The sequence below is a fragment of the Chlorocebus sabaeus genome, chromosome 10 (genome assembly GCF_047675955.1).
Source record: "Chlorocebus sabaeus isolate Y175 chromosome 10, mChlSab1.0.hap1, whole genome shotgun sequence".
NCBI classification, from domain to species: Eukaryota; Metazoa; Chordata; class Mammalia; order Primates; family Cercopithecidae; genus Chlorocebus; species Chlorocebus sabaeus.
The window spans coordinates 84588806-84599958 of NC_132913.1; the positions used below are offsets into that span (position 1 = coordinate 84588806).

The following is an 11153-nucleotide window of genomic DNA, read 5'->3' on the forward strand; positions in this document are numbered from 1 at the left end:
TCTACAAAAAAATTAAAAATTAGCTGAGCATGGTGGTGTGTGCCTGTAGTCCCAGCTACTCAGCAGACTGAGATGGAAGGATCGCTTGAGCCCAAGAGGTCAAGTCTGCAGTGAGCCATAATCACGTTGTGCCTGTACACTCCAGCCTGGGCAACAGAGCAAGACACTGTCTCAAATAATAAAAATAAAAATCTACCTCTGAGGGCCGGGTGTGGTGGCTCACACCTGTAATCCCAGCACTCTGGGAGGCTGAGGCAGGCAGATCACTGGAGGTCAGGAGTTTGAGACCAGCCTGACCAACATGGTGAAACCCCATCTCTACTAAAAATACAAAAATTAGCAAAGTGTGGTGGCACAGGCCTGTAATTCCAGCTACTTGGGAGGCTGAGGCAAGAGAATCACTTGAGCCTGGCAGGTGGAGGTTGCAGTGAGCCGAGATAGCAGCATTTCACTCAAGCCTGGGCGACAAAAGCATAACTCTGACTCAAAAAAAAAAATCTTCCTCTGAGAAGTACAAACAGAACCTGACAGTACTGGAGGCAGAAGTCTAAACACGAACACACTAAGAAGATAGAAAGCTTCATGTAATGTGCTATGCAGTGCTAGAAAGGAGAACATGAGGGAATTCCCACTGAACTATACTAGGACTCTTAGACTAAGGCAGGGACAGACATCAGAGAGCCTCAAGATACCCTGCAGACCTCTTCTGTACTCCTGGTTTCAAGGTGACCATGTAGACTGAGGGTCAAATTACTGCCAATCAGATCCAGCCCACCTGTATGTCTCTTACCTGTGCAAACCCATGGGCAACCACAGGGACTCCTCCCTCTTTTCTTTCCCCTGCTCTCCTTTGCATAGCTTTAAAGAACGGAAAAGTAGCAGAGTCCCTCAAGTTAGATGTGGGATGGTACATGTTTCTGAATGCACATTCCCCGTGGAGTATGTTTATGGGACAATTGGGTGTCATATATGACTTAGAAACTCCCCTAGAGAACTAAGATGTGAACAGGCCAGAGATGTTCCTTCAATTCCATGTGCGTGTGCCAAGCACCTGCTGCCACACACCAGGCCTGCACTGGGCACTGGACATAGAAAGGGGCAGAAAGCATGAGCCTGGGCCCCCAAGGGTTCATGCCATAATGGGTGGGGCAAGGAGGATTTTGGTTCTGGCTATTTGCTTTCATTATTATCTCAACTGCTTTCATTGGTTTTTTGGTTTTTTGGTTTTGGTTTTGTTTTGTTTGAGATGGAGTCTCCCTCGCAGCTCACTGCAACCTCTGCCTCTTGGGTTGATGTGATTCTTGTGCCTCAGCCTCCTGTAGCTGGGATTACAGGCCCGTGCCACCACACCCAGCTAATTTTTGTATTTTTAGTAGAGATAGGGTTTCATCATGTTGGCCAGACTGCTGTTGAACTCCTGACCTCAAATGATCCTCCAGTCTCAGTCTCCAAAAGTGCTGGGATTACCGGAGTGAGTCGCCATGCCTGGCCTAGGTTTTTTGCTTTTTTTTTTTTTTAATTATTATTATTTACTATGTCTTTTTTTTTTCCAGGATGATGGGGGTGAGGGGACAATAGCCCCAGCATGTGGTCATAATTTGTAAATCTCGACATTCTCCCTAACACCAGCTGGAAATACTTCATGCTCTAGCATCATGGCAAAAAATAAGCATCCATCTTATTTCAAGACTGTGATAAAATGAGAGAGATGGTTATTTGCCTTATTTTTTGTCTTTTTTTTTTTTCCTTTTATAAAAACAGTATGTTGTTTGCAGTGCCTTCAAAGAATATTAAGTTAACAAAAGCCAGCCTTTACCTTAAAGTCTTTATTCAACAGTGAGGTTTGTCAGATACCAAGGGCTGGTTTCTCCTTAAAATCATTAAAGGTCTGGCTCCAAAGGTGTGCAAGCCACAATTAACCGGGGCCAGCCTTTGTTTTCCTAGGCTCTGCTGCCCCCTGTCAGAAGTTAAGAATGTTACAGGAAATAGAATATTTTGAACAAAGGTTTTCACAGAACAGCAGTTTTACGCTCTTATCAGGTGATGAAATAGAATACTCTCCCACCTTGTGAATGAAGACCAAAGAATTATTTGCTTAAAAATATGCCTATTTGCTTGGCTGCTTAGAAGTTCTTGCACAACTCCCAGCAGTAATCACCTGTCTGAAATAATTCAGGCGGCGGTTGTCATTCACTGAGTCCATCTGCACATGTACAGGGAGCGGCAGACGGTGCTGGGGGCGTGAGGGTGAGTTGTGTGTCCATCCCACGTCATCATGCTGTTCACAGACCATCGGGGAAGACGAGTGAACAGACGACTTCCACGTCGTAGAGCGAGGGAGAAGTGTGTGCGCCGCAGGTGCTGGGGAAGCACACAATGCAGCACCTTCGCTAGGGATGTCCTAATGAAGTCGAAGGAGTCCATTCTCAAAGAACTAGTGGGGACCCCCAGCTGAAGGAGAAGCAAAGGGCTTTTCTGGATAGTGGCAACTGCATGTGCCAAGGCAAAGGCCCCTGGAAGAGGGTGGCAAGTTCTGGCAATAGCAAGAGGGGACTGAATTATGCGGTGGTCCTACTCTGAACACCCCAGCTGCTACTCCGCTGCCTGGCAACTGGCGGTCCCCGGGCCACTTCATCTCCCATTGCCTCAGTGTATGGCCAGGTCAGAGGCCAAGACAAAGGCAAGGAAAAGGGACCCTGGAGGGGGATCCAAGGCACACTAAAGTGCTGGCAGTTGCCTTGTGTCCTGCATGCATCCTTTTTTTTTTTTTTTTTTACTTTTTTAAAATACTGAGTTTTATTTCACATGTATATTTTTGTCTCCCCACCATTTCCATGTCTGACCACTGCTACTACTATGTCCTATCATAACATTCCATACATACTTAAAACCAAGCAAAGGGTGGAGCTCCATCTTTAAAAACTAAACAGGCATTTTGGACAACACATTCTTGACAATGGAACCTGGACAACACTTATCAAACATGGTAGGGAAAGTTCTCACTCTGCATTATAAAAACGACAGCCAGATATCAACTATTACATAAATGAAATAAGACAGAAAATTTTTAACAAATTGTTTAAACTATTTTCTTAAAGAGACTTCCTCCACTGCCAGAGATCTTGAATAGCCTCCTGCTCAGTCGTACAGAAGCAATTCTTCACATAATTGATGAACTTGGCTTCCACTCTGCGAAGAAAGCCACCTTTTTCTATACTTTCTTGCATTTTTGCTTTAATGTCTTCTACAGAACTAGGTCTTTTTGGTGTTTTAGGAATTTTTTCCTGTTTTTTGAAGGATTCTTGTCCTTTTGATCTTGGTGTTGATGACAGTTTTGAGTCTTTTCCATTCTGATTTGACTTTTGTGCATTTTTGGCTTCAGTATCTCAAATAGATTTTTTCACTGGTGCTTTTTCTTCAGCTTCCTCATCATCAAAATCATCATCTTCTTCATCATCATTATCTTCATCATCATCTTCAGCAGCAGCAAGTTTTACTTTTTTCTGTGGAACCTTGCTACCACCTCCAGGGGCAGACCGCTTTCCTGATATACTTAAGAGTTTCCCATCCTCCTCCTCTTCGTCTTCTGACTCCGCATCTTCCTCCACAGCTACTAAGTGCTGTCCACTAATATGCGCTGGCCCTGAACCACACTTCAACCCTCAGACCACTGGTGGTGGGATTTCAAAGCCCCCAAGGGAAACCGTTGGCTGTACAGACATTTTCTTTTTTCGTTTTTGTTTTTGTTTTTGTTTGTTTGTTTTGAGACAGAGTCTCACTCTGTCGCCCAGGCTAGAGTGCAGTGGTGCAATCTCGGCTCACTGCACGCTCCGCCTCCCGGGTTCACGCCATTCTCCAGCCTCAGCCTCCCGAGTAGCTGGGACTACAGGTGCCCGCCACCACGCCCGGCTAATTTTTTTCATATTTCTAGTAGAGACGGGGTTTCACCGTGTGAGCCAGGATGGTCTCAATCTCCTGACCTCGTGATCCGCCCGCCTTGGCCTCCCAAAGTGCTGGGATTTACAGGTGTGAGCCACCGCAGACATTTTCAAAGTTGCCAGTGTTACTTGAATTGGACTACCTTCATAATTCATTGCCTCTGCTTCAACAACGTACAATTCATCCTTTGCACCAGCCCCTAAACTGACCGTTCTTAAACACAACTGGTGCTCGTTTTCATCATTATCCACCTTAAAGTGATCATCTTTGTCGGCCTTTAGTTCACAACCGAAAAGACTGTTTTGGGGCCTCAGGGGGCTCATGTCCACATCCATCGCATCTTCCATCAGGTGGCGGCAGGCACTTCGCTGGGAGAGAAGGCGGAGGGAGATAAACCAACGCTGCTCCAGGGAACAGCTGCGTAGGACAGAATCATACCAGGAATGTTCTGTATGCATTCTGTCCACATCCACAAGAGTTCAAATATTTTGCTATCTGGCCGGGCGCAGTGGCTCACGCCTGCAATCCCAGCACTTTAGGTAGCTGAGGTAGGTGGATCACTTGAGCCCAGGAGATAGAGACCAGCCTGGCCAATATGGCAAAACCCCATCTCTAAAAAACACAAAATTTACCTGGGCATGGTGGTATGTGCCTGTAAGTCCCACCTACTCAGGAGGCTGAGGTGGGAGGATCAGCCAACTGAGCCCAGGAGGTTGAGGCTGCAGTGAGCCGAGATCACACCACTGCACTCCAGCCTGAGCGACAGAGTGAGAACTTGTCTCAAAATATATATATGTGTGTGTGTGTGTGCGCGCGCACACACACACACACTAACTGAGGACACTATCTCAAAACCTGAAGAGAAAGGGCATCACTAAATAGCCAACAGAGATTTGGACATAATCAGAGCTACTGTTCACAAAATGACACAAGGAAACACCAAGCAGGGAGTAAACAGTGATCATCTGTGGGATTTGAAAACTCCACCTCCAGGAAACACCTAGATTGATTGCTCATAAAACTATTTCCTCTGCCCAGCTGCCCACCGTCTGGGAAGTGAGGAGCGCCTCTGCCGGCTGCTGCGCCTCTGCCGGCTGCTGTGCCTCTTCCGGCTGCTCCAAGTGTGAAGTGACAGGCTTGTGTGTGATATTTCTGCCCTCCCCAAGTTAGCATTTTCAACATTAAAGTTTACTTTTTAATTGAAAGTTTTAAATTGGAGAATAAAAAAAAAAAAAACTATTTCCCCTCAGTCCTGAACTTGTTTCACCTCATGAAACCAGTTAACTAAGTGACAAAAGAAAGTTTTGTCTTTATCAGAGTACACACACATGCCAAGGCATTAATTATTTACAATTTTCCATTATTTATCTCATTTCCATTTAGTGCCTCATCTTTCAATGAGCCATATGTTTTCCCTTTGAACAGGGTTTTGGCAAAATTTTTCCATTTTTTTATGTCGCTGTAATTCATTCTCTATCAAACATTAAATATTCATTTATTTTTATACTCTGTAATAAGGTTTTCCATCCTTCTGGTCTCCTGATGACTTTGACTTTATCAGTCCTAATGAATTTTGGTAAAAAAATCATATACTTCTCATTAGTTCAGAGCAACAGGATTAAAAACTAATTTTGATAGTTAAAATAGCTGAAAATAGCTGGGCACGGTGGCTCAGACTTGTAATCCCAGCACTTTGGGAGGCTGAGGCGGGCAGATCACGAGGTCAGGAGATCGAGACCATCCTGGCTAACAGGGTGAAACCCTGTCTCTACTAAAAATACAAAAAAAGGCCGGGCGCAGTGGCTCATGCCTGTACTCCCAGCACGTTGGGAGGCCGAGGCGGGTAGATCACGAGGTCAGGAGATCGAGACCATCCTGGCTAAAAGGGTGAAACCCCGTCTCTATTAAAAATACAAAAAAAAAAAAAATTAGCTGGGCGAGGTGGTGGGCGCCTGTAGTCCCAGCTACTCGGGAGGCTGAGGCAGGAGAATGGCGTGAACCTGGGAGGCGGAGCTTGCAGTGACCAGAGATCGCGCCACTGCACTCCAGCCTAGGCGACAGAGCAAGACTCCGTCTCAAAAAAAAAAAAAAAGCTGAAAATAACACTGAATACATGCATCAGTGGCAAGAGCATCAGCTTGGAGTCAGACCAGCCATGCTTGAAGTAACTGCACCATCAATTAACCTCTCTTAGCCTTAATTTTCTCATCTGTGCAGTTGGCATAAGAAGTGTCTACTTCTTAAAGGTGCTGTGAGAGATAAGTGAGCAAATGAATGCTAATGCATTTGGAAATTATAAAGCACTAATCAGATGTAAAGCGTGTTCTTAAATTACTTACTGAATGAATGTAGGTTTTATAATTTTTCCTTTGAACACAAAGGTTCTAATCATGATGACATTCTTTTTTAGACATTGTCTATTTGCACACATCTCACCAAAATCAGGAATGATTTTCTTCTCTTTGCTAGGCCCCAGTTAATTGATTCTTGTTAAAACTAACAGGATAAGCTGGGTGTGGTGGCTCATGCCTGTAATCCCAAGACTTTGGGAGGTCGAGGCAGGCGGATCCCTTAAGCCCAGGAGCTCGAGACCAGCCTGGGCAACATGGCGAAACCCAGCCTCTACTAAAAATACAAAAATTAGCTGGGTGCAGTGGCATGCACCTGTAGTCCCAGCTACTTGGGAGGCTGAGGTGGGAGGATTACTTGAGCTTGGGAGGTGAAGGGTGCAGTGACCCATGATCGTACCACTGGACTCCAGTTTGGGCGATAGAGTGAGACCCTATCTCAAAACAAAAACAAAAACAAAAAGCTAGCAAGACAAAAATTTTAGGCTGGGCAGGGTGGCTCACACCTGTAATCCCAGCACTTTGGGAGGCCAAGGTGGAAGGATAACTTGAGCCCAGGAGTTGAGACCAGCCTGGGCAAGATAGGGAGACCACCATCTCTACAAATAATAATTTGAAAAATACCCAGGCCTGGTACACGCCTATAGTGCCAGCTACACGCCTGTAGTGCCAGCTACTTGGGAGGCTGAGGTGCAAGGATCACTTGAGTCTGGGAGGTTGAGGCTGCAGAGAGCTGTGATCATGCCACTGCACTTTAGCCTGGGCAAAAGAGTGAGATCCTGTCTCAAAAAATGAAATAAATAAATAAGTAAATTTCAGCACACAAGAAAACAGCACTGCATTCAAAAAAGATTTTCCTTCTTGTTCTTTTATTTTTTCTCCAAGACAATATTAAGTAATAGCTCTCATGCATCCCTTTTCAGAGCATTGCCTGTTTGTTTCCCTGCCTTGTCACGTGTATACATGATCTATTGGGGTGGTTGGGCAGAGTGCTCCAGCTCCAAGCTCCAGAAACAGCACGAACAGCTCACCCATCCCAACTCCTCATATGGAAAATGTCCATCCCCACTCTGTCTGCAAATCCAATTAGCCAGGGTCACTTGGAAGATTTTCCATAAATCATTTTCCCCTGGAAAATACGGAATATCCTAGATCCCTTTGTGGTATAAGAAAGCTATTTTTCTGACTAACACCCTCTAGACCTCTAAAGTAAACTTTTAAGGAAAGAAGCAAACAAGCAAGTAATCCGAAGAACACAAAACTAGTTTGATACCGTTCCCTTCCACAATTGTCCCAGCTCTTGGGCAGTGGTTGTCCAGCTTGGAGGCAGCGGCCACAGTATCACAGTTAAGGAGGTGGAAGGAAAGCATCTGGGTGGGTACCATTACGTAGTCTGAGCGTCTTTGAACTAATTCAGTTCTGAGAACATTTGCTGGATAAGTTATTTATATATCTATGATCTGGATCAAGGAAATGAACTAGAGATATTGATCTTCATGCAAGCACTGTTCAATTCATGCCATTTCCCTACTTTAAAATCTTCAGTAAATACTTGTGGAATAAGTGAATACTGAATAGTCAGTGGTTACTCATTGCCTGTAAGATAAAGTTTAAGAATGGCCTTTAGAGAGTGATGATATTGTCTGGATCTGTGTCCCCACCCAAATCTCATGTAGAACTGTAATCCCCAGTTTTAAAGCCTGGTGAGAGGTGACTGGATCATAGGGGTGAATTTCTCCCCAGTGGTTTAGCCCCATCATCTGCTTGGTGCTGTTCTCGTGATAGTGAGTTCGTTCCTGCCAGATCTGGTTGTTTAAAAGTGTGTGGCACCTCCCTTCTCTCTCGTTCTTGCTCCTGCTCTGGCCATGTGACTGTGCCTGCTCCCCCTTTGCCTTCTGCCATGATTATGTTTCCTGAGGCCTCCCCAGAACCCAAACAGATGCTAGCACATGCTTCCTGCACAGCCTGCAAAACCATAAGCCAATTAAACCTCTTTTCTTTATAAATTACCTAGTCTCAAGTATTTCTTTATAGCAATGCAAGAACAGACTAATACAGAGGCATTCCATAATCTGAATCCAAAATATCTCTCATCCATTCATTTGTTCAATAAATACATACTGGGTGCCTAGGAAAGGAAGTACTGTACTTGGCGCTGTAGATTCAGATTTGAACAGACACAGCAGATACTGGCCCTGACTTCTTGGGGCTACATCTGATTTCCACTATTTCTCACCATTTGGGCTGCCCCCACACCCTATTTTCTTAGACACAACCCAAGCTTTCTCAGTTTCACTCTTTTGCCAAGGCTCTTCATTGTCCCTGTCAACACCATATATGCAATTCTAACTTTTCCCTAAAAAGTATGCCCTCCTCCTCAAACTCTCACCTAATCTCCTTTCCCTCCTCCTCCCACGTGAAGGAAGGTCCCAGGTGAAGGAAGTTTTTCCAGCACCTTACAGGGAAGGACCTTTTCAACTATGTTCATAGTATTAATAGTTAACAAATGCCTTGTAGATAGCTGGCACTTAGTAAATATTTGCCAAATAAATGAATGAAGTTCTCGTGATTTATATTGTAGATACTGTGTTTATGCCCCTGAGAAACATTTCTTAAACCTCCTTAAAGTTATCATCTCATGAACTCAAAAGCCAAGTAGATCATTTGTTCATGATTACTCAATGCAATTAAAATATATGGCTGGGCACAGTGGCTCACACCTGTAATCCTAGCACTTTGGGAAACTGAAGCAAGAGGATCACTTAAGCGTAGGAGTTCAAGACCAGCCTGGGCAACATAGCAAAACCCCAGCTCTATAAATAAATAAGCCAGGCACAGTGGCTCATGCCTGTAATCCCAGCACTTTGGGAGGCCGAGGCGGGCAGACCACTTGAGCTCAGGAGTTCAAGAGCAGCCTGGGAAACATGGCAAAACCCTACCTCTACAAAAAATACAAAACTTAGCCTGGTATGGTGGCATGCACCTGTAGTCCCAGCTACTTAAGAGGCTGAGGTGGGAGGATTGCTTGAACCTAGGAAGCAGAGGTTACAGTGAGCTGCGGTTATGCCATTGCGCTCCAGCCTGGGAGACAGAGCAAGACACTGTCTCAAATATATTAATTAAAGAAAAAAAATGTAAAAATCCCCATTAGAAAATGAAAATATATTGGACTATAGATCTCATTTGTTTAGCATTCAGGGTAGAATCATGTCACTATTCCCAGAGAAATAAAACTTAGTGGGTGTGCTTCTCAGGTGCTTCTAACCACTGAATGACACTAGTTCCATCTAAAATGATTTGAAGATTTAAAGAGCAAATTTATATATATTTTAGACAGAGTCTTGCTCTGTCACCCAGGCTGGAGTGCAGTGGCGTGATCTTGGCTCACTGCAACCTCTGCCTCCTGAGTTCAAGCGATTCTCCTGCCTCAGTCTCCCGATTAGCTGGGACTAAGGCATGCGCCACCATGCCCGGCTAATTTTTTTTGCCTTTTTAGTAGAGACAGGGTTTCACCATGCTAGTCAGGCTGGTCTGGAACTCCTGACCTCAAATGATCCACCCGCCTTGGCCTCCCAAAGTGCTGGGAATACAGGTGTGAGCCACCATGCCCGGCCCAAATCTATGCTTTTAAGTCTTCAGCTAAACTCACACCAGTCCCCTAATTCTCTTTCCTTCTGCTGCACCTGCAGATCAATCCAACCAAAAACCTTCTCTAGCCAGCTGGACTGTTGAGCAGTACTAAAGAATACCCTGCAATCTCTTGGGATTCCCAGACAATCCAAACGTCCCTGATGAGTGCCTTTTATTTCCTCAAGAGTTATTTCCAAAGTGCTTGCTCCTCAAGCCACCTGCCAATCTCCATCCCTTCTAATGTCAGCAATAACAGAGGTCTTTTCCCTCATGATAACAGGCCAGGAGCGATGGCTCACACTTGCAAATCCCAGTACTTTGGGAGGCCAAGGTAGGAGGATCTGCTTGAACCTAGGAGTCTGAGACAAGCCTGGACAATATAGTGAGACCCCATATCTAAAATAATAATAACAAAATAACTATGTCAACAGCAGCAGCCATTGCATTTATTAAATGCTGTGCTTTGGCATTTTGCTTTATATACATTATCTTAGCTAATCTTTACAAGGACCACCACTTACTGAGGTAGGTACTATTATTATCCCCATTCTACAAATTAGAAAGCTGAAGCATAGAAAGGTTTAAAAACTTGCCCAAGGTCACATAACCAGCTAGTGGCATGTCCAGGTTACAAATCCAGGACTGACTGCAGAGCCAACTGTTAAACCTATACTGTGTTGACTTCCTGTTCCACTCTTCTGTCAGGGCACAGAGCCAGGATTCCCAAAGGCTACCTGGCTCCCCCAGGCGACCTCATACCAGTGTCAAGACAGTGAGCTCTCCTCTTCCAGTTCAAGACTCTCCAACAACCAATGTCAGTCAACTAGTAAGCAGCAGAAGCAATACGGAGATACACCTACGAGGTTTATTAACTACATTATGCTGACCTGCTTTATTGGAAAAAGCAATGGATTTTATCAAAATTAAAAAGGCTCCCTGCACCGTCTCTTTTCATTTCACCCAGGTTCCAGCAAAGAACCTTCCTGGAAGTGTTTTGATCACCTCTTGGCTATCTGTGTCTAAGGCCCACTTGCTTCCACACCCAAATAGGCACTTCCATCCCTTTTTTACTGTGTTATTGCCACATTGAGAATGGAGTGGTGTCCTAGTCTAGTGCTTCTCAATTTTAATGTACATGAACCACCTGGGTATCTTATAAAAATGCAGGTTTTTTTGTTTGTTTTTGTTTTTTGAGACGGAGTTTCGCTCATTACACAGGCTGGAGCATAATAGTGT

The 11153-nt window shown here is 44.6% G+C and overlaps 1 pseudogene; it reads right to left on the reverse strand.

Annotated features, from left to right (window-relative positions):
* Window positions 1-2780: 2780 nt before the first annotated feature.
* Window positions 2781-4286, reverse strand: LOC103217579 (nucleophosmin-like; annotated as a pseudogene).
* Window positions 4287-11153: the final 6867 nt, after the last annotated feature.